The 23109-nt window shown below is 36.8% G+C and overlaps 1 long non-coding RNA gene across 1 annotated transcript in view; it reads right to left on the reverse strand.

Annotated features, from left to right (window-relative positions):
• The window catches only part of LOC145337523 (uncharacterized), a 28891-nt gene extending 11604 nt beyond the window's left edge, over positions 1-17287 (reverse strand). The window contains exons 1-4 of the long non-coding RNA XR_013885365.1: positions 17242-17287; positions 14192-14256; positions 10582-10660; positions 1564-1721 (exon numbers count right to left, since the gene is read on the reverse strand). This is a non-coding gene — a long non-coding RNA (uncharacterized LOC145337523). The remainder of the gene's footprint in view (positions 1-1563; positions 1722-10581; positions 10661-14191; positions 14257-17241) is intronic.
• Between the last annotated feature and the right edge of the window lie 5822 nt (positions 17288-23109).

Here is a 23109-nt window from a genome sequence, read left to right on the forward strand (position 1 = left end):
ATGAGTTCTAGATATGAGCTAGATTATCATAGAAATAACAGCAAGGCAATAAACTGACCTACTGCATTAAGACTGAAATAGACTTTTTTTTGTTATCTAACATAGTAACTGCCCCTGAAATGTAGTAACTATTTTGATTAAATCGTCCATTCCAGAGTGAGATAAGTAGAAATACCAACATATTAATTTTAACATATTAGGCAACATGAAGAACCATTTCTGAAAAGACAACTAAAATTCACTCAATACTGTGGAGTAAATGCTGCAGGCCACTTCACATTATAGCATAAGCTAGTTGCTTATTCAATATCATAAAATTCAAAACGTCTTAAATATAATTAAGGAATTTATTCTCTTTGTCAATAAAAGAGCTGTTAAAATGATTAAATTCCAAGATTAATGTATCTCCTAAATATTAATTCACTCCACAGTAACAAATCCATTATGAGTTCAATGAGAACTCCTGTATGTATATTTTCCTGAATTTCTACAACATTTTATAATTAACTTTATCTTTCACCTTTAAACACACACCTGCAGCTCTTCATTTTCCTTCTCCAACTAAACTTGCTCTCTACATATGCCAAAACTCTTCACCCCCCTATGCCTTTAGCTGTATTAGGCCCGAACTCTGCTATTTTTGCCTAAATTTACAAAATAGACTGAATTTGCCCTTTTCTAAACATATGGTTAATAAACGTACCATCTCTCCTTCATAGAATAAGAGTAATAGCATATCAATATTTTCCATAATTCCTCAAATATGATCAATTTACACTGTCTAAAATTTAGGAATCTACCACAATTAACCCACTATGCAATGAAAATTAGTTAACTAGCACATATATTTTAAAAAATACTGTTTTTGAGTTTGCATTTTTTGAAGGGGAAAGAAAGTTAAAATCAGCACAAAAGGTTGATAATTACTTCAAAAATATTATGGACATGTTATGCAAGCTAGAATCTAAATACTAGAATCCTTAATTTGTGTTATTTTATAAAATTGGATAATTTCTGCACAGTAAACAAGTTCCTCCTCCGTAAATAAACATTTTAGAATAAAAATCTATCAGCCTAACACTGCACCAGATCATTAATCTCAATGAACAGCCATATTTGTTGTATGTGCAGCTTTCAAATTTCCTGCATGCATGCCAGTTATACTAGATTCATAATAGCTTTATTTCTATATATTAAAATAGCCTAAACTAGTTTCTCATAATCTGAACAAAAGGTTTAGCCTAAGAGTATTTTGAAATGCACATCTGCATTGCAGTATTGTCCCTGCAGATCAGAAACATTCAATCGCCATCTTTTTTTACATCCATCCATATAGAAAATTACCTTTTGTTATTTTAATTTCTGTACTACTCATTTTAACGCTTCTTCAATTTTTTTTTCAGTTCAACAAACAGTTTATTGTAGATATTTTCTTTTTGCCATAGTCCTCCCTAATGTGTCACTGGCTTAGTTAAGGCGCCCCTCAAGAAATTTAAAGCATAGATACCAATTCAAAATTAACATCTAAAAACAAAAATATTGGTAAAAACGCATACTATTTACCTCCTTGGCTGAGAAACAAAACCATAGCGACTCATTAGAAAAGGAAAAATCGTAACATGACGCTGAATGCTATTTTTATTGCCAAAATGCAGATACTTGCCGCACTTCAAACGCAAGCCAAATAGGGACAGGGAATCCTCTCCTTGGTATCATTCACTCTGTAGAACAAAAAAAGTGAAGCTGTAAGCTTCTTTTGTGGAACACTGACTGTAAAAATGGGGGGAAAAGTGATGTTAAAAAGGTAAAAAAAAGGCATCTTCAATTTTAATTTGATCACCTTAGATACATTTGACAACAACTGAAAAATCAAATCAAAGATGATTCATATAAGCTTTTCAGACAAAACAAAATTCTTAAAAAAAAAGCCTTGATGAACAGACAAACAGCACTTCTGATGCATGCTAACGCCCTTACAAAACTAGCCTCGTATTCATTTACATTAATATTCAAAAGGGCGGATGTCATTCTACAACCCAATGTGGATGCACTCACAATTCCAAAATTACAAACAAAACACACACAAATACATCAACAGACCTTCTACACCTTATTATACTGATATATTCTTTCATGCTGACATACGAACAATGAATTTTACTTAATCGTCTATTTAATGTTTGGTCACAGCTTGGCATAAATCCCAGACTTGCTCTCATATGCACCCTTGCACCCCTCTGTCTGTAACCTCCTCCAAAGAATTTGTTTTCACATTGAGCACAGATGGAAGCAAGTACTTGGCACAGGCAGCACCCAAATGGATACATATTAGGAATATACTGGCAGCGACACAAAAACGTGAACCGTTGCAAGGAACTGGCACAGGGCCTCCCTCGGATTAGCATTTTACAGGAACTCAAAATGAGAAAAGAAAATCAAATGGGTGCGCCATTGCGTTCCATTTCTGTGTAGAAAATTATTTCACTTGCCTTAATACTGTGTTAATAATAAAAGATCAGTCGCACAGGAAAACAGATCCAAGGTAACCAAGGCATTGCTTGCTTCAGAAAGTATGCTGGTGCATGCCCACTTCTCTGACTCCAGCTACGTCAGTTGCAGGATAAACCATGCAGCAGTACTTCCAAAATAATCCACACTGGTTTTGTTTCTGATAGTCTACTTAATAACTACAGTTAGACCAAGACATGATTGTATGGCAATTTTGATTTTAACAGTTTACTAAGTAGTAACTGATATTATAAATAATATTTTTCATTTTGACTATTACAAAGAAATTGATAATTTATGCCCAAGTTAAGAGCACTGCCACACCATGACAATGATCACCTCAGCAAGAAGACACAGTTATCAGTTTACTATAATTACTGAACAAGCGTCGTCACTGAGATCACACATTCTTAGGTTCTGTTTCACTTCCAAATGAGAAAATGTAAAATTGAATTTAATTTTTTACAAATCAACATTCGGGTATTGATCAGCTACAACTTTATAACTAATAAAAGATTACTTAAATGTTTTCACATCGATAAAGTTATTACTTGTAGCTTTGTGAATAAATAAATCATAGGCCGATGACACAAAAACTGAAAAAAATGTAGAAACCCTCTTACAAAGCTCACTTAACAGTCTCAACCCCTGTCCAATGCCCTGATATTAGCCATAAAAACCATAATGCTGTTTGGTCATGTGGCATGAAGACCAGTCGTTTATGAGGTAGCTAGCAAATCAGCTCTAGTTTTTTAAATCAACAATTCATGTCAGCCCATTCTTTGGCCTGAATCCAGTCATGGATCCTCTTTTGTAACAAAGAAATGGGAAGGACAGGTTAACGATTTTTCTATTTAAGTCACGTCATCCTGGTTACCTTAATTTCTTTGCACTTCAGAGAATTCTGAACTGAAACCAAAATGCAAAATCTTTGGATAGCTATAAAGGATGCAGACCAAAAAAAGGACATGCAAATTTTAGAAGCTAGCCAAATGGAGACGATAGTTGTATGCTCACGATTTAACAGAATCACTGCATTAATCAATATTCAAATCTAAGATTTCATCATTACAACATCTCACCATGTCTCCTCACCACCTAAAAATTGACAGATGTAACACTGATATTCAGTTCATTATTTTTAAATTTATTCTATCAGACATATTACTGAAAACAAGCAGGAAAACAATTCCTTCGCTTTTTCAATGTACTGGTTATCTCGACACAAAATTATTGTAACATAATAGCTGTATTCAACATGCATGAACATTTTCAAAATTGAAGCTTTCAATAACATCTGAAATACAGAAGCCAAATTTAAATTCTTTCAACCAGCTTTAAGATTTTCCACATCAGCTAGAAATTAGTTAGTCTTCTTTTGAGTTTTTAAGGAAATCATAAACTTTGTTTTGCAGTGAAAATATAAGGGAAACAGATAGATATAAAACAGATATTTGACGTTTTTCAATCAAGTAAATCCTCAAAAGAGGAGCAGAATTTTACTTATCTAGTAATCATGTACTAAACATTTCAGTTTTCAAACATAAATCACCAACCCTAGTTCATCCTGCTACCTTTCAGCACCAACATAATTTAAACTGACACCATCAAGCACAAAGCAGTATTGCCAACTCATAAGGGAATGTTTCTAGCAATCAAATTTCAAGTTTTCAATGAAAATAATGATGTATTTTAATCAAAACAAACCCATCTACCTGACTTATGTTCAAAACACATTAATTTGCAAACATACTCAAATGAAACAATATATGAAAGCTTGCATTTATACATTGTGAAACATCCCTAGAAGAGATCTTTGGCCCAGTTACCACAATCTTAGTTGAAGAGAACACCACAGAGGAGAGTCTGTGAGGCAGAGACATTTAGGGGGGAAATTCCAGAGTTTAGGGCCCATTTAACTGAAAGCAAGGTCACCGAAGATGGAGCAATGAAAATGGAGAATGCATATAGGCCAAGATTGTGCAAGTGTAAACATGTCAGGATTGTGGAACTGGCAATCGTGGATATGGGAAGGGATGAGTGAATGAAGGATTTGAAAACAAGGATAAGAATGTGAAAATTGAGACATTTCTGGTTTGGAGCCAATGGAGGTCAGCAAGCACTGGGTTGATGGATGAATAGGTCTTGGTACATATTAAGATGCAAGTATCAGTTTTGGATGTGCTCAAATTTACAAACCATGCAAGGTGGGACATCGCTGAAGGATTTATATGTGATATTTCCTTGTACATTACAAATTAAATTGTAAACATCAAATCTTGAAGATTGATGACACAATGAACTACAAGTGATGTTCTCAAAATCACAATATTAAGAAAATGCTATAATATAACACTTCAATCTAGTTTCAGGAACTGCTGTAAACAAGATAAACAAATATATAAAGAACATTAATATGTTTTTCATTTCCATTGCATGCCTAATCTCATTCGAATTAAAACATATTCCGTGACTTAACTCAGTATTGTCACCCTCTTAATAAACTGATCTGTGTACCTCTTAATCCTGAAGGTGAAGAAATTGGCTGCCCTGTCTTATCTGTATCTAATTCAGATTTAAGAAATAATTCCATACTCAGCAAGCTCTGAAGTGTGGAATTAATTTTTCAAAAAGGCTGTACTTTCAATGTAATTGCTAGCCTGAATGCACTATATTAGCACTTACCATTTGACATACAGCAATCAAGAGCTAACATGCAGGTTTCTGTAATAACTGGCTTGCAACCTTACTGAATGTAGATTTTAAGTTTCTATATGTAACTAAGTGACAAATGTAAAATAGTTTAGGAATTTTACACTACCGAATGGGAATTGAATATTGACTATCCATATTGAGAATCTTCAAGATTCTGGACAACCACCCAAAAAGAAACAAGTCTACTCACATTATCAAATGGATGTTACAACATTAGTGTACATATTAAAAATACAAAATTAAAATTTACATAATGATATATATTTTTTACATACAGCCAGTTCAAGAAATGTTTTATATTCCAACCTCCCCCCATTAAAATATTTCCGACATCTGCGGTAATCATGTAAAGAATTCAAGTACAGAAAACGATCAATGACTCTTCAATTCCATGATAATATTTTTCCCCATGGGCTATCTAGCTAATCCCACTCTCCTGCTTACTCTCTACAACTGTCAACCTCCCGCTTCTGAATCCAAAAGTAGCCTGGTAATTTAACACTTTAACATAATGTAATTATATTGTATTAATTATAATTATACGTTCTGGTTGAAAGACAACAATTTTGTAAAGTTTTGCTCCTGGCTCAGTGTGTCAGGAACAACAGGTCCACAGCAGTAAACTGAAATCACAATACTGTAGCCCTCTCTCCATTCCTGTGTTTATCAGTAGCACGTCTTTACACCATTAAATTACCTCGAAGTGATAAAAGCAGAGTATGATCATGCAAGACAAGCAAAAGGCTGCATGAATGATTTGATGCGTCAGTAGAAGAGTAGCAGTGGTTAAGGAGGACTTTGTGGCAGCTACTTGATGTATGAAACCATTGCATAACCTTATCTGGGGAGCTTTAATTTAGTATATAATCTTACTCCTCATGCAAGCATTGCTGACAACATTCAACCTGTTATGTCCAGTCTTTTCAAGACCAGTGTTTTTTTTTTAGTGTCCATTCTTCATTCAGAAAAGCAAACATGAATGGTCATGGATGAAAATGAACCATTTTGCAAAAATATGTCAATAATAAACTTCTTCACTTGGCTTGCAGCCAAAAATATAGCCCTTTAAATGGCTGCTACAGGCTTTTTATTTCCCATCAGTGGTGCAAACACTTCTTCTGGTAACAGACAAAGGCCTGTTAGACAATTTGAGTTAATAACCAAATTTCAGATGAAAATTGCATGCAAGTTTACAGGATCTCTTACATTGATACAATCTGTCTGTAAATAAGAATTTCTACTGACATTTTGCTGTTTGCTATCTTTAACTCAAGTGCGGACAGGAGTATATTGCAGTCCACCAGTTTTAGAATTATCTCTGTAAACAATGAACTACCCCACTACACTTAAGACAAGGGAAGATCAGAGAAAAGAATCTGGAAAACAAAACGTTTGGGGCAAAGCGAGAAAGAGAAATGCCAAAAACCTGTCAAAAATAGGACAGCTGAATTGTTTTTAGCTCAAAATTTGGAATTCAGTATAAAACGTTGTTTCTAAAATCCTAGAAACGTGTGTTTTTAAAATATCCAATTCTGGTGTTTGACATCATAACTCCACAATAATACTAGTCTACACAGCCAGGTATAATAAAACCAACTCAATGCAACTGCTGATGTGAATAGAATCATAGTTGTGCGGTGTAATGCAAGAAACTAACACAATGGAAGCAGAACCTTCAACAAAATTAACAGAATGCATTAAAGTAAGAGAGGTTAAGAATCATAGAATCAAGTCAATGAGTAATTACGTACATTTCCAATCATTACAATGCTGAGGTCAGGACTACAGTAATAACTAGCAGCAGGATGGATTTATAATTCTTCCACTGCAGATAATATTTCTTTCCCATCACACGAACGTAAAGAAACATTGGACAGGAAAAGGTCTGCTGCCCCATCAAACCTGTCGCATGCAGTTGTAATGTCATCATGTTAACAATCAGGATTTAGTTTCTTCTGGATGTATCACATGCACGCCTTTCCCTTTTCAGAAGGTGACAAATCTTTCATATTTGGTACACATGAAGACAAATTTAATTAAAGTGTGGAATCATAGATGGTCACAGCAAATATCCATTCAGGTGGTGTAGCAAGCTATTTTGTTAAAAATAATAAAAAATGTGGGAAATACTCAGCAGGTCAGGCAGCACCTGTGGAGAGAGAAAAAAAAGTTAATGTCTATTTTCCTTTGTGCATACTGATTGTTGGAAATTATTTCACATTTAACCAGGTATTCCCTCCAGGTTCCACACAGAACTATTTGCAGTGAAACAACTTGCATTCATTTGTGGATTTAGGATAGTAAAACCATCTCAAGGTACTAAAAAGGGGCAGAGAGAGATGGAGAGGTTGAAGAAGAGAATTTCAAGGTTTAGGGCCAAGGGAACTTAAAGCACAGCTATATGTAAGTTGTAATTGAAATTATGGATGCACTAGAGACTAGAGTAGGAAGAGATCAGAGATCTCAAAAGGTGCATAGAGTTGGAGAGACGAAAAGCATAGGGAGGAAGCGAAAACAAAAATGAGGGTTTAAAAATTGTGTTGTCAGACCAGGTGCTAGGGGTGGATGGATAAACAATCTTTGGTATGAGTTAAGAAATAAGCAGTAAAGTTTTGAAATGAAAAAAAAACACGTATGGAAGTTGGAGGATCGGAGGCTGACTAGGAGACTATCAGTGACAAAGACAGGGATGAGGTTTCAACAATACAAAGAATCAAAGTTGAGCAGTTAGCCTGGTAGCAGAAGGCAGTCTTAGTGATTGTGTGTTTATGTGGCCTAAAACACAATACTATGGTTGTGAAAGGTCGTAATCAGCTTAAGACAGAGGCCACAGATGGATAACGTCAGGAAATTAAGTGTGCAGTGGAGACCGAATACAAGGACTTCAGTCTTTCCAATACTTAGTTGGAAGAAATATTTGCTCATCTAATAATGGATATCAAGTAAGTAGCATGACAATCAAAGACTTTGGAGGAGTCCCCACAGTTGGTGGTGAGACAGTGTTCAGTACTGTGGAAGACATGTTTTCGTATGCTATTAATAAAGGACAGCTTAGGCAAGAGATATAGAAGGGGGCCAAAGATAGATCTTTGGGGGACTCCAAAGGTTAACATTCCATGAATAAGAGGAGAGGCATTCTTGGTGATTCTCTGGCTGCAATTCGATAGGTAAGAATGGAAATACCACACAGCTGGATGATGAACAGACACCGAAGGAGAACATTGTGGCCCACCGTGTTAAATGCTGCAGACAGGTCAACAAGGATGGGAGGGCTAAGTTATGGCCGAAGAAACAAAATGTGCCAATTGCGACAAGTAGTACAATTTCAGTTCCTTATCTGGGCTGAAAATGTGACTGGAGCGATTCAAACATATAATTGAAGAAATGATGGGCATGAGATTGGAAATGGGGCAGTAGCATGCAAGAAGAGAGGAATCATGGAGAGCTTTTTCAGAAAGGGTGTTGACAGCAGATTTGATGGGAAGAATGCCTGATGAGAGAGAACCATTAACAATATCAGCTAATATAGGACCAAGAAACTGAAGTTAATTGGTCAGCAGAACTATGTACAGTTCTGGTCACCCTATTGTAGAAAGGATATTATTAAACTAAAAAGAGTGCGCAAGAAATTTACTAGGATGCTTCTGGGAGTTAATAGTTTGAGTTATAAAGAGAGGCTGGATAGACCAGGGCTTTTTATCCGGAACATAGAAGGCTGAGGGGCGATCTTACAGAGGTCCATAAAATAATGAGGGGCATAGATCAGCTAGATAGCCAATATCTTTTCCCAAAGGTAGGGGAGTCTAAAACTAGGTTTAAGGTAAGCGGGGAGAGATACAAAAGAGTCCAGAGGGGCAATTTTTTCACACAGAGGATGGTGAGTGTTTGGAACAAGTTGCCAAAGGTAGTAGAAGAGGCATGTACAATTTTGTCTTTTAAAAAGCGTTTAGACAGTTACATGGGTACGATGGGCATAGAGGGAAATGGGCCAAGTGCGGGCAATTGGGATTAGCTTAGGGATTAAAAAAAAGGGTGGCACAGCCAAGTTGGGCCAAAGGGCCTGTTTCCATGCTGTAAACCTCCACGACTCTATGAGTTTGGTCAGAATAGAGCCAAGAGAGCAAAATGTGGATTTCATGGTTAAGATGAGGTCTTAGAGAGTGTTGCAGGATATGAGATAGAATCTAGAGAAAAACATCAAGACTAGGGCAGTTTGTCCTGATACACTGAAGGAGGAAAGTGAGACAGACAGCTGAAAAGATAATCTCCATGTTTGCTGATATAACAACCATTAGTTACCTAAATAGTAAGAAGCCTAATGAACCTCTTTAGTCTCAACAATTCACCCGATTATCTGCCAAAACGGATTTGGCATAGAATTTGTGCAAAATATTACCCAGTTCTGCCAGTCACCACCAGTCTCCTCCTGTCTTACATTAAGTCAGATTCAAAGCCAAAAATAGTAACTTAATTTGTTAATTCTATTTTACTTATCTTTATTCCCAGATCTGAAGTGCAAAATCAAAATTCGTCTCTACTTAATTTCCATTAATCATAGAAGCTGTTTGGCTACAGTGGATAATATAGTTTCTGTTGCAAATCAAAGCTATTTGCCTATAAATCCGTTAACATAATTTCTTGTATTTCTCCCAGATACAATTTAGAGGGGATTCAACACATGCACCGTATCAATCTGTCCAAAAATAATTTCAATTAATATGGTGAAAACAACGTGACAGTAAATAAGTGAAAATGTTAATTAAATATCAGTTGTGACTCAACAATTTCCCCTCTAAGGCAGAAGGTTGAGAGTTCAAATTCTACTGCAGGATATGCACAAAAATTTAGGCTGACACTCCAGTGCAGTCCTGAAGGAATGGTGCACTGTTGGAAGTGCTGTCTTTCAGATGAGAAGTTAAACAAAGGACCTCAATGTCCTCTTAGCTGGACATAATTACTTTGAAAAAGAGTTATCCCTAGTGTCCTGCCCAACATTTATCCTTAATCAACTCAAACAGGTTATCTGATAATTTATCACTTTGCTGTGAGTGATAGTTAGCTGTGAGCAAATTGACTGCCACATTTCCTAGATTACAACTGTACTACAAAAGTATTCAATCAGCTGTGAAGTGTTTTGAGATGTCCAGTAGTTGTCAAAGGCATTTTAGAAGTGTTTAATATTTGGTGGTGTTGTGAAGTTAGCAAAGTCACAATAGCCAGGGTTAAAGTTTGTCACAATTTGAATACAACCTTCTTTTATATCAGTGCAGAAAACTGATAGCATCCCATAATTATCCACTGAAAATTATCAGTTTCATTTAAGAGTTGAAGACAATTTTTCAGATCAGCTATACTCACAAAAGTGACAGGGATGGAATTTATGTTCAGCTCACAGTTCATCATCCAAACAGCTTTAATCTTTCCTAAACTAGGCCATCTGCAAAATGGAAAAAAAAAGACAAGATACAGTTATTACCTCAAACCTGAAAACTCTGATTATCCCACAGACAATTCAAAACAAAATGTGAAAATTGTGATTCTCTTAAAACATGCCACTAAGCATCTGCAATATCAAGATATCCCAAATGCATTCATTACAATAAAATGAATAAAACTTTGAATTAAAAGGCAAAACATTAGAATACAAATCAGATAAAATCACATTCAAACACTGGATCAAATTATACTCTGAAAACTGTATTTAACTCTGGTTGCTAATACATCCTGAAGGCAGTCCAAAGAGCACCACAAGACTGGTCCATCCTGTCAAGGCCTTAGTTATCAACAAGAACAGGAAAAAAACTGTGTTCGTCAGCTGAGAAAAGAGGCATCTGGAGTATTTGTACAGAAGTATATGAGGTAGTTTAGGAAATAGAAAAAAGTACATTAAATTTCACATGAATGAACAACACTGATTTCCAAATTGGATACTGAAGATGAAAACATTAGTGTTATTGAAAAAAATGATTACAATGAATGGTGGACGGGATAGTTTGGGATCTTTTTGGTAGATGGATTAAGGTGTGCTGAATAGCCTTATTCATCCTCAATTATCCTGGTTGTGGATAGCACTAGTTCTAAATTGAATATTTTTTTAAATGGAATGTTATTGAGCTTTCACATAATAAGCTGTTCATGTGTTTGTGGAGAAAGTAGAGCCTGAAACCAGCAACAATCCATTTAGTTTCATTAAATTTTCTTCCTGGAGCACTTTAGAATTTATCTATATAGATTGAGGGCTAGTACCTTATTTTAAGTGAGGTAGAATCCCATATTCTATATTAAAATAGCCTCAAACTGTTAAGTGCTCGTGATTGCATATTGTATCCATTCAGTTTTTAAAATGTAACCTTTTTTTGCATCATTTAATTTAAAATTCAATTCCAAATGAAGAGTTATTTATTGCATTTAGACATTTTAAAATATTTATTCTTATTTCTATTTATGTACACATTTATATAAACTGTAACTGCACACTGGCAACAAATGTTTTCTAGCACTATCATTGCTTGTAGTGAAGTGATTTGAACATTTTCCTTCTTAATCTGGCATTTTTTTGTTAGACTCTTTATTAAAATAATTAGAGAACAGATACCCAAGTCTACCTCTATGCATATTTCTCATTAAAGTCGCTGTATTTAGTTTTAGAAGATAATTTATCTTCGTGGGTTTTTGTTTTAAATGTAAAAGTAAATAGGGAACTGATTCCCCTATTCAAGTTCATTCTGCCTACCTCCAGGTCATCTTAATTATTTATAAGAAATAATTTATACATCTACTTCATTTTACACCAAGCAACTGCTGAACTTCCCTTTTTGCTTTTGGGACTTTTAACACAACGATTAAACTAAATATAAATTTGTTGTGGCAGAACTACTAATTTTTTACATGTTTCATGTTATTTTGATGTGCTGAAGCTTTGTGGTCTTTTGGCATAATTTCAGTATTTCAGAATCCATGTGCTTTATACCACTGCGGATACTGGCAAACATGAGAGTGGAGTGGGGTTAATAATTTCTAAAACTTCTGATCCATAATTGTCAGCACGCCACATAGCCTCACCTATGTTAGAATATTCACTGATAAGCATTTCTAAACCAAGTAATAGATGTTAAATATATGGAAATAACTTAGCTGCACCAATATATTTCTCAATAAAGTAGCTGTATTCAATGTTAGAAGCTAATTTATCTTCATGCTTTTTTGTTGACTTAGCTCTTTCTAATGTGAAAATGAGTAGGGACTGATTCCACCATCCGAGGCCTGCCACCTGGTCATCTAGGCAAATGGAAATGAAAACTAGCGTACAAAACTTTCAAGGAAAATACAAACAGTATCGCTAAACATTTTTAACAGATTATGGGCAGCATTCTCTGAGCGTGCTCTGCCAGAGAGAACAGAGAATTTGTCGCTCAGCCAAAACTCGTCATTGCAGCGGGACCAAAAAATTCCAGCTGCGGGCAAGGTCAGCAGTTTCCAGCACATATATCTTGATTACTTTAATTTTGTTTAAAAAATGTACAGATTTATTTTAAAATTAAATGTCTGGACATTTAAACCTTAATTTTTCCTTTTTTTTTCTTAGAACATGGGCATCATTAGCAAGACCAGCGTTTATTGTTCTTTCCCTAATTTCCCTTGAGAAGATGGTGGTGGACTGCCTTTTTTAACTGTTGCAATCTACATGCTGTGAGATAGGGAGTTCCAGTATTTTGACCATTATAATGAAGAAACAGAGACACAATTTCAAGTCAGGATGGTATGTGACTTGCAAAGTCAATTCAATTCAAAAGCTACATAATTAAAGGCATATATTTTAAATAGTGAAATATATGTGGAAATCATTCATGTATTCATATTACAATCATGGTAGCATTTTTTCACTTTAAACTTGTTAATTCCCACATAAAATGGCCACATAGGAATATCCTTTTTAGTGTTTTCACAAATGAGCGTGCTTTTTTTTTCTTTTTTGTTTAATTGTTTAAACAAATTGGATTGTTCTTATGTAAAAGGCATAATTGTGAAAACGCATCACAACTCAACAGAAAACAACTGCAGAGTCTGCAGGCAAAATGCAATATTAAACATTTAAAAACAACAACCATCTTACCTTCCAACACTAATCCTATTAAACTAGCTTTAAAAAAAGTGGAAGTTGCCACAGTGCATAAAATAGCAGCATGAAAATGTAAAAGTTTAAGGAAAGAGCAAATAAAATAATACGTTCAAATAATTTTTTTTCCTCTGGATAATAATTTCTTGTTTTGTGAGTAAAACTACCAACATTAGATTGTGAACAAGCCATATTCTCTGCTCATTTCAACACTGCCTTTCAGTGTACCTTAACTACAGTATGACAGGCATTCTAATGCCTATTATTTGTACTTTGTCATCGTAAGGGCTTACCAAAATAGCACAAGTCAAACATTTGGAACAGCAAGCAGATTTCTGCAAACCAAAACTGCAAGAACTAATCAACTAACAAAAAACTTTAAATTTACTCACTAAAAAAAGCTGATTCTGGTGATTTTTTTGGATCATTTTATTTTCATATTGACTTTTTAAAAAATTGTCTTGTGATACGCTTACTGGACTCTGAGGCATGGCACTATGCAAGTTACATGTTCACATGAACAATAGCATGTTTGGCACAATTAAAAGCAATGAGGGCATAAATGCTTTGTCTCAGGAGAAAACATGTTTTCACCTTCTCAGCACCTTAAACTTTATGTCTGTTTTATATACTTTGCTAAAATGCATTAAAAGCAGTGGCTGTTAATTTCATTCCTTGGCATATCTATCACCAATCTTCATTTGTGAACCACATGAAAGCAGTAAAATGTCATCCAAGTCTTGTATCATAACTTCTATCATCATTACTCCATCACTGCATGGTCAAAATCCAAAAACTCCATATCTAAAGGAACTGTGGGAGTACTTTCAGCATATCAAGGCGGCAACTCACCACTATATTCTCAGGGACAGTTAGTGATGGGCAAATCATGCTGATCTGGCAGCAACATCCATATCCTGTGAAAGAATGAATGAAAAGAGAGCACAGATAAAACTGCTGCCATTTGAATTACTATAGCTGTTCAAAAAAGGACTTTCATTTACACAGCACCTTTCAGAATCCCAAGACCTCCCAAAACATTTTACGGTCAATAAAGTATTTTTGAAATGTATATACTATTGTAAGGTAAGAAACAACAGCTGATTTGCACACAGCAACATAATAAATGGCCAGTTATCTGTTTTGGTGATGTAGATTGCAGGATAAATATTGGCCAGACCACTGGAGATAATTTCCCTGCTCTTCTTCAAAATAATGCCACAATTTTTTTATATCCACCTAAGAGAGAAGACATAGCTCGATTAAAGACCATGTTGAAAAAACAGCACCTCTGATAATACAGCACTCCCTCAGGAGTTCTCCTACTGGAGAATCAGCCTTGATTTTTGTACATTAGGAAATGAATGAATAACTTTCAGACCTGGAAATGAGAATACTAACAACAGCTGATACTACATAGTTTGCTGCATTCATCATTTTATATCACAATGTTACACTCATGTTTGTGCAATAGTTTTATACCGATGTGTCAACTGTAGAATCAGAATGGTTACAGCACACAGACGACCATTCAGCCTGTGTTTGTGCTATCTTCCTGCAAATTCCACTCCCCATAGCCCTGTAATACTTTTCTCTTCAGATAATTGTTCAATCTTCTTTTGAAAGCCACAAATGAATCTGCCTCCACCACACTCCCAAGCAGCCCATTATATATCCAAAACAATGCATCATAAAGGTTTTCCTTGTGTTTCTTCTTTTACAAATCACTGTCAATCAGTACCCGCTGATTCTTGATCCTTCCAGTTTCTCCCTATCTATTCTGCCCAGGTTTTTGAACACCTCTATCAAATCTCCAATCTATCCACATAATTGAAGATCATTATTCTGATAGCCATTATCAATAATCTTTTCTACACTGTCTATAAAGTCTTCACGTCACTTCTGAAGTGCAGTATTGAGAGCTGGATATGATATTCCAGTTGCTGCCTAATCTGTGTGTTTTACAGATTTATCAAAATATCTTGTTTTTGTAAGTCCCAAGATCCTGTAAACTTTAGTACCAATTTCAATGATTTGTGCACATATACTCCCAGGTCTTTTTGCTCCTGCATCCCCTTTAGAATTGCACCGTCATTTTATACTATCTCTCCTTCACCCAGTCAAAATGAGCCATTTCACACTTCTCTGCATTAAATTTCATCCGACACTTGTATATCTATTCCACGTGCCTGATAATGTCCTTTTGAAGTACTACACTATCTTTCTTACAGTTCGCAATATTCCCAAGCTTTTGGTCATGCACATCAAATGCTAATAATTAATGTATAGAACAGGAAAAACAGGGGTCCTAACGAGGCCTCTGATGTACCTCACTGTTTACAATTCCCCAATCCGAAAAGCAACGATTCACCACTATTCTCTGTTTACTGTTACTAAGTCAACTTCATATCTGTGTTGCACCGATCACTTCTATTCCATCGCCTCTAACTTTGTCCACAAGACTGTTACGTAGTCTCTATCATATGCCTTTTGAAATCCATGTAGATAATTTGCACCTTTGGAAACTGTCTTCTACGTGATTAAAAATACCAAACAAATGAGTTCTAAGCTACATTGTGCATTTTTAGGGTGACACATGATAAGACTACTTCACACTCTTACAAATAAAATTGTGCATCTACATGTACTCTGGAGTTCTTTTATTAAAAAATGTGTGGCTTTTGCCCTTCTAAATGTCAAGTCTTACTTGATTTTTCTTTACCCAAATTACTAATTTGAAAATTCAATTAGCTTTAAATGGAGTTTAGAAAATCAGTTTATAATCTATATTTCCCATCCAGTCATCCACAAGGCTTCCATTTTTGCAGGGCTGACAGCATCTGCTTAGAGAGAATAGAGCCAACGTTTCGAGTTTGGGATGACCCTTGGTCAGAGCTGGCGAAGAAGGGTCATGCAGATTTGAAACGTTGGCTCTATTCTCTTTGCACAGATGCTGAGACCTACTGAGATTTTCCAGCATTTTCTGCTTTAGATTGCAGCATCCGCAGTATTTTGCTTTTAAGCTCCCCATCTCCATTTAGCAGTCTAACTGACCAGTGCCGAACCCAATTCGTATTTCTTCGCCGTGGGGTGTAGTAATAGTTCAGATGAATCAATTTAAACTTGCATGATAACCTTCACACATTTGTCATTAAACACCGAGTGGTGTTTAAGTATTTGAAAATTACGCCTGGCCATTCCGCTAACGCGGTAATTCGTTAAGATATTTCAAAAATAACCTCCTTAATGCTACGTTCACAACTTTGGGCTTTTATAAAGCAACTATTTATAATGTGTGTAAGCGTTTAGAGGTTAAATTATTCCGCTCCTTTTTAATGGAAGCGCTGCTCGCTTCCAGACAGCTCGAGCCGCTGCTCGAGGCCAAGGTCTTCACTGCAACCTAACGCAGGGGCGGAAGTTACGTCAAGGCCAACTGATTGACAGCTCCGTGCAGCCAATCACGAAACCCCACAAACACAACAGCCAATCACAACAAACTAGCCACCTGCCAGACCGCCAATCAGAAGCCATCAGGGGCGGAACTTCCGCTAGCACGTTACGTTTCCACCGGCAGTTACAGTGCCATCAGCGTGCCCGGCCTGGCCCCGGCTTGGTGGGGGAACGGGTGCGAAAGTCTGCGGTTCTCCTCTCAGCAGTGGCCCCGCCCGGGGCCGCCTCCCAGTTCCAGCCGATGCCGCCAAAAAAGTCGGCAGAAACTTTCCGCTCTACGGATTAAAAAAAATGGCGGCTCGCGTGGAAATGTGTGTGTGAGACAGAGCGAGAACCATCTCCTCTTCACAATCTATCCGACAATCTCTCCCCTCCTGCCCAGGGGAAGCCGGCCGATTCTTTTTAACGGTAACCCCGGTCTGATCACAGCATCGGAACAGTCACATACTCACCCTCCCTCCGCTCGCCACCGCCGCCTCACCACACTCCAGATCACAGCCTCACTATCGAGTCCGCACGCCCCACGTGACCCGGACCCCAGAGCGCAGGCGCCAAGCTCAGATCGTGAGGAGGTTTGGCTACTCCTCTGCAGTCTCACATAATACAACAACAACCACATTTCAGCAGCTACAGCATTACTCAAAGAACATCGAACATTACAGCGCAGTACAGGCCCTTAGGCCCTCGATGTTGCGCCGACCTGTGAAACCAAACTAAAGCCCATCTAACGTACACTACTTCCAATATCATGCATATGCTTATCCAATGATCATTTAAATGCCCTTAATGTTGGCAAATCCACTACTGTTGAAGGCAGGGTATTCCACGCCCTTACTACTGAGTAAAGAACCTACCTCTGACATCTGTCCTATATCTATCACCCTTCAATTTAAAGCTATGTCCCCTCGTGCTAGCCATCTCCATGCGAGGAAAAAGGCTCTCACTGTCCACCCTGTCTAATCCTCTGATCATCTTATACGCATCGATTAAGTCACCTCTTAACCTCTCTAACGAAAATAGTCAAGTCCCTCGGCCTTTCATCATAAGACCTTCCCACCACACCAGCCAATATCCTGGTAAATCACCTCTACATCCTTTCCAATGCTTCCACATCTTTTGTATAGTGCGGTGACCAGAACTGTACGCAATACTCCAAGTGCAGCCGCACCAAAGTTTTGTACAGCTGCAACATGACCTCATGGCTCCTAAACTCAATCCCGCTACCAATAAAAGCTAACACAATGTACGCCTGCTTAACAACCCGCTCAACTTGGGTGCCAACTTTCAGGGATCTATGCACAGGGAGAAGATTGTGCACAGCAACGTTATTATTCTTCTGGTGGCTTGAAGGGACAAGGGAATTAGTGAACTATATCAATATACTTTTAAGGTTATAGCTTTCATTACTGAAAGAATACTTCAATGCTGTGCACAACAATAATATTGTTCTAGTAGCTTATGCAGCATGTGTGGGTGGCACAGTGGTTAGCACTGCTGTCTCACAGCACTAGGGACCTAGGTTCGATTCCCTCGCCTGAACTACCGTCTGTGTGGAGTCTGCACATTCTCCCAGTGTCTGTGTGGGTTTCCGGCAGGTGCTTCAGTTTACTCCCACAGTCCAAAAAACATGCTGGTTAGATGCATTCGCTGTGCTAAATTCTCCCTCAGTGTAACTGAACTGGTGCTGGAGTGTGACAATTAGTGAGCTTTCACAGTAACTTAAATTGCTGCGTTATTGTGACAATAAATAAACTCAACTGAAGGGGCAATTATTAAACAATATTTATCAATCTACTTTTATCTATAGCATTACTACAAGATTATTTCAATATTGTACATAACATTATTATTCTTCCAGTAACGTGCATCAACTGAAGGGCAAAGGAATTATTTAAAAATATTTGTCACTCTACTTTTAAGCTATAGCATTACTGAAAAAATTTCAATATTGGGCACAATCTTAAAAAAAGTTTATTCATTAGTGTCATCAGTAGGCTTACATTAACACTGCAATGAAGTTAATGTGAAAATCCCCTAGTCGCCACATTCTTGCACCTGTTTGGGTATACAGAGAGAGAATTTGGCACAGCTAATGCACCTAATCAGCACATCTTTCAGACTCTGGGAAGAAATTGGAGCACCCGGAGGAAACCCACGCAGATACAGGGAGAACATGCACACACCGCACAGACGGTATCCCAAGCCAGGAATCAAACCTGGGTCCCTGAGGCCGTGAGGCAGCAGTGCTAACGACTGTCTATATAATGTTTCTTCCAATAGCTTATGCATCAACTGAAAGGGCAAGGGAATCAGTAAACAATATTTATCAATATACTTTTAAGCTATAGCATTACTGAAATCAAATCTCAATATTGTGCACAAGAATATTATTTCATCAGTAGCTTATGCATCAACAGAAGTGGCAAAGGAATTATTGAACAATATTTATCAATCCACTTAAACATCATCAGACCAATGTTTTTTTTGATGAATCAAGGACCCCCTGTAAATCCTTGTGGTTTATTGTTGAACTTCATACATTTGTTTGTTTTGTTACACCAATTCAATTAAATACAACTGCAAATAAAACATTTCAAAATCTGTTCCATTGATCTAGCTAATAAAAATAATGTCAACAATGGTGTACTGGATGGAACAAAATTAGTTACCTCTCTCTCCATTATCATTTGATATGCCCATATACATACAAGACTGATTTGGCTGCAGAGAGAAATTGCTAAAAATATCAATGTCGGGGTATGTGGACTGAAAAGTTGTTAGACTTGGACAGAAGCAATTGTGGGTAGAAATGTAACTGATGCAATTCATTGCAAATTTGTCATTTTCACAGAAAAATCAGATAAAATTCTCAATGGTGAAGAAACAAAAGATTTCAGCATTTACAAAGGTGTAAACACACCTTTCAATGAAAGCTTGCCATGGGACTCTGGATGATTTGCTGTCATCTCAAATCTAGACATAGAATGATATGTGGTCATTTTTGCCAGTACCAGCTCCTTTAAAAACAATCCAGTTAGTTCCACTCCTCACTCTGACCCAGTAAAGCTCTTCCCTTCAAGAATTTGTCCAGATCCCTTTTGAAAGATATTAATAAATTACTTCCCTCACCCTTTCAGGCAATACATGCCTGATCACAACTTGCTACGTATTTTTTTCGCTCATGTTGTTTCTGCTCCTTTGCCCACACCTTTAATATGTCTTCCATTTACTAACCCTTCTATTAATACTGTTAGTGATTCTGAACATTTCTATCAAAACTTCTCTGCTGTAAGATGAATGTCTAATAGCCCCAAGTTCTAGCATACCCTTCTTGCACTGCTCTACCTCACTTTCCTCCTTTAAAACTCTCCTTAAAACCTATTTATCTAAGATTTTGGTCATTTGATATAACGTCTTCTAACATGGTGTCCTACTATGTTTTATAATGCTCCTGTAAAGCACTTCAGAAACTTTTTATTGTATTATAGGTAGAATGCAAATGTAGATAGTTGCGGAGAACAACCTCAGCTACCCCATTCTCCTGTTGAATTCCTCATCTCTCGCACCATTCTGGTAAACCTATACGGCACCATTTCCAAGACCTTAAAATTTATCCTACAGTGGTGCCTGGAATTGAACGCACTGCTCCAGCTGAGGCTGACCTGATACTTTGTAAAGGTTTTGCATACCTTCCTTGCTTTCATACTCTTATACCTCTATAAATAAAAATAAAGATTCCATAGTCTTTTCAACTTTTTCTGCTACTTTCAAAGATGTGTAGACAATAACCTCCAGGTCTCTCATCCAGGACCCTAAATATAGTATCAAATAATTTGTATTGGATCTTTTGATTCTTCCTACCTGATGAATCACTCCACACTTGTGTCAAATTTCATCTGCCAGTCTGCATGTTTCACCAGGCTGCCTATATCTTCCTGAAGTCCATTATCCTCCTCATTGTTTATTACATTTCTGACTTTTGTGCCATCTGTAAACTTTGGCTACCCAAGCGCAGGTTATTAATATATCAAAACAATCAGTGATCCTGATACCAACTCCCAGACAACACCATTGTATATGTCTCTCTGGTCTCAAAAAGCACTATTTACCATCATCTCTCTGCTTTCTGTCCTTTAGCTAATTTCATATCAACACTACCATTATCTCTTTATTCCCAAGGGCTTTAATTTTACTAACAAATCTATGATGTGATACTTTGTAAAATACCTTGTTCGTATACACATCACCCACATCATGCTCATCAACCCATACTGTTACTTGAAAGAACTATTAGATCAGTCAAACACAACTTGCCTTTAATAAATCCATGCCCACTTCATAATTAGCCCAGACCTTTCAACTACCAATAAATTTTGTTCAGGATTCTTCATTATTGATGTCACACTGATTCATTGTTGTTGCCCTTTTAAATCTCTCCCCTTTTCAAACATTTTCAATCTTCCTTTTCTTGGCAACATCCCCAATAAGATGACTGGAATATTGTAGTAGGAGCCTTCACAATTTCCACCACAACTTCCCTCACTAACATTGGATGCATCCCATTTGGATTAGGTGAACTTTGTTTTACACTGGAAACTCATCCACTAGTTAAGGTGGGCTATATTGTACTGCTCATATTTGGCTCGAACCTATGCATTAATCTGTCCTGATGAAGTGGCATGTCCCAAAATGCAAGAAGGTGAAGACGACTCTAATAAAATGACTAGGCCATAAATAAAGGATGATGTAGTTTTGGTTACCCCATTATGGAACACCATAGCAAAGATGCATCTTATATTCATTAGGATGATGGTAGAGATGAGGATATATCGTCTCGCAGCAAGTTGATAAAGGTGATTAAAATTCATAAGAGAATATAAATTCTAGCATGATTATTGCTTTTAAGTCACTGGCTAGGTCTCCCAAGTACTGTGGACAATTCTAGGCACTGCATGACAGTAAAATGTAAAGACCTTAGAAAGGTTACAAAGGGATTCCTAGGATGTTGCCAGTTGTGAGAAGAGATTGGAAAAATTAGAGCTGTTCACTTTAAAACAAAGAAGATTAAGAGGTGACCAAGGAGAGATTTTCAAGATGGTAAGTTTTGATAGAGTAGATGGAGCAAAACTATTCTTCCTACAGCATGGGTCAATAATCAGAGGTCATGGATTGAAAGTAACTTCCAAACCATCTTGAGGGAAGCTTATTATTCATTCATTTGTTGGCATCTGGAAAGCTTTGGCTGAAGCGGTGGTGATAGCTTATTCCATCAACAATTTTGAAAAGATAGAGTCCAGACAATTGAGGATAAGGAACTTGCTGTGTTATAGCCAAAAAGCCAAGATGTAGGATTAAGCACAACTGCTCCTTCCAAATACCTGCACAGATAGGTTGGGCTAAATTTATCTTCTTTTCTGTTGTAAGTTTCTATGAATCTCTGTTTGTTGAGCCATTTGTAAAGTTAAGGTTGTATTCACTGGGGCAAAGAAGGTTGCCGCCCACATCAACGAATCCTCAAAAGTCTCAGGTCTAAAGTTGTAAGGGATTGTGAATAATGATGGATACGAGAGGTAATCAGAGATAGCCTTGCCTTTGATTGTATTTACATTGAGTCAGTCTCAGTTAAAGAACAAATGCCTCAATGTTACACTGGTAAAATTAAGTGGTTTACAATGTTTTCAATGTGTTTAAAAAGCAACACAAAGAAAATGTGTTGTAATTTTAGGTTATAACAGCATGCTGCATTTTGTTTTTAAACAGCAAATCAGTGTGCATTTTTTAAATTGGGAAAGAGCCTATTTTACATGATGGTTTTATCCAGGTAAACCATTTAAAAATTGCGATATACATTAAAATCTTTCTCATCCGAATTGGCTTCAAAAGTTGAATTGTATACGATTCTATAGAGGATCTTAGCTCAATGTGCTTAAAATAGAGTACTCTGACCTCCAGGCATCATATTCCTCTGCATGTTGCAGAAGCAACTTATTTGTTTTGGAAGCAATTAAGCAATTTCCCAAAATAACCTTAAGTCATGTCTTAATGAAATGGTAATTTTGGATAGCCGGTGTCACACAAATTATTTTGTTAAGCCCCTTCTCCTCCGTATGCTGCTTCTAAAATGCGCTGCATTTAGACGTGAATCTACCAAATCTTTCAGCTGCAGATTTGGAAGGTCAGCAGAGGTCAGCCAAGCTTTTCTGCAGATTCCAAATTTTCGAATCCTTTCTTATTCCAATTAAATATCCACTGTGGTAATGTTTAATTTTAAATCAGCAACCCCTGTAGCCACTGTCTTTGTTCATGGATGAGAATTTGAA

This window comes from Carcharhinus amblyrhynchos, chromosome 3 (assembly GCF_965287045.1).
Source record: "Carcharhinus amblyrhynchos chromosome 3, sCarAmb.v2.hapA, whole genome shotgun sequence".
Taxonomy (NCBI): Eukaryota; Metazoa; Chordata; class Chondrichthyes; order Carcharhiniformes; family Carcharhinidae; genus Carcharhinus; species Carcharhinus amblyrhynchos.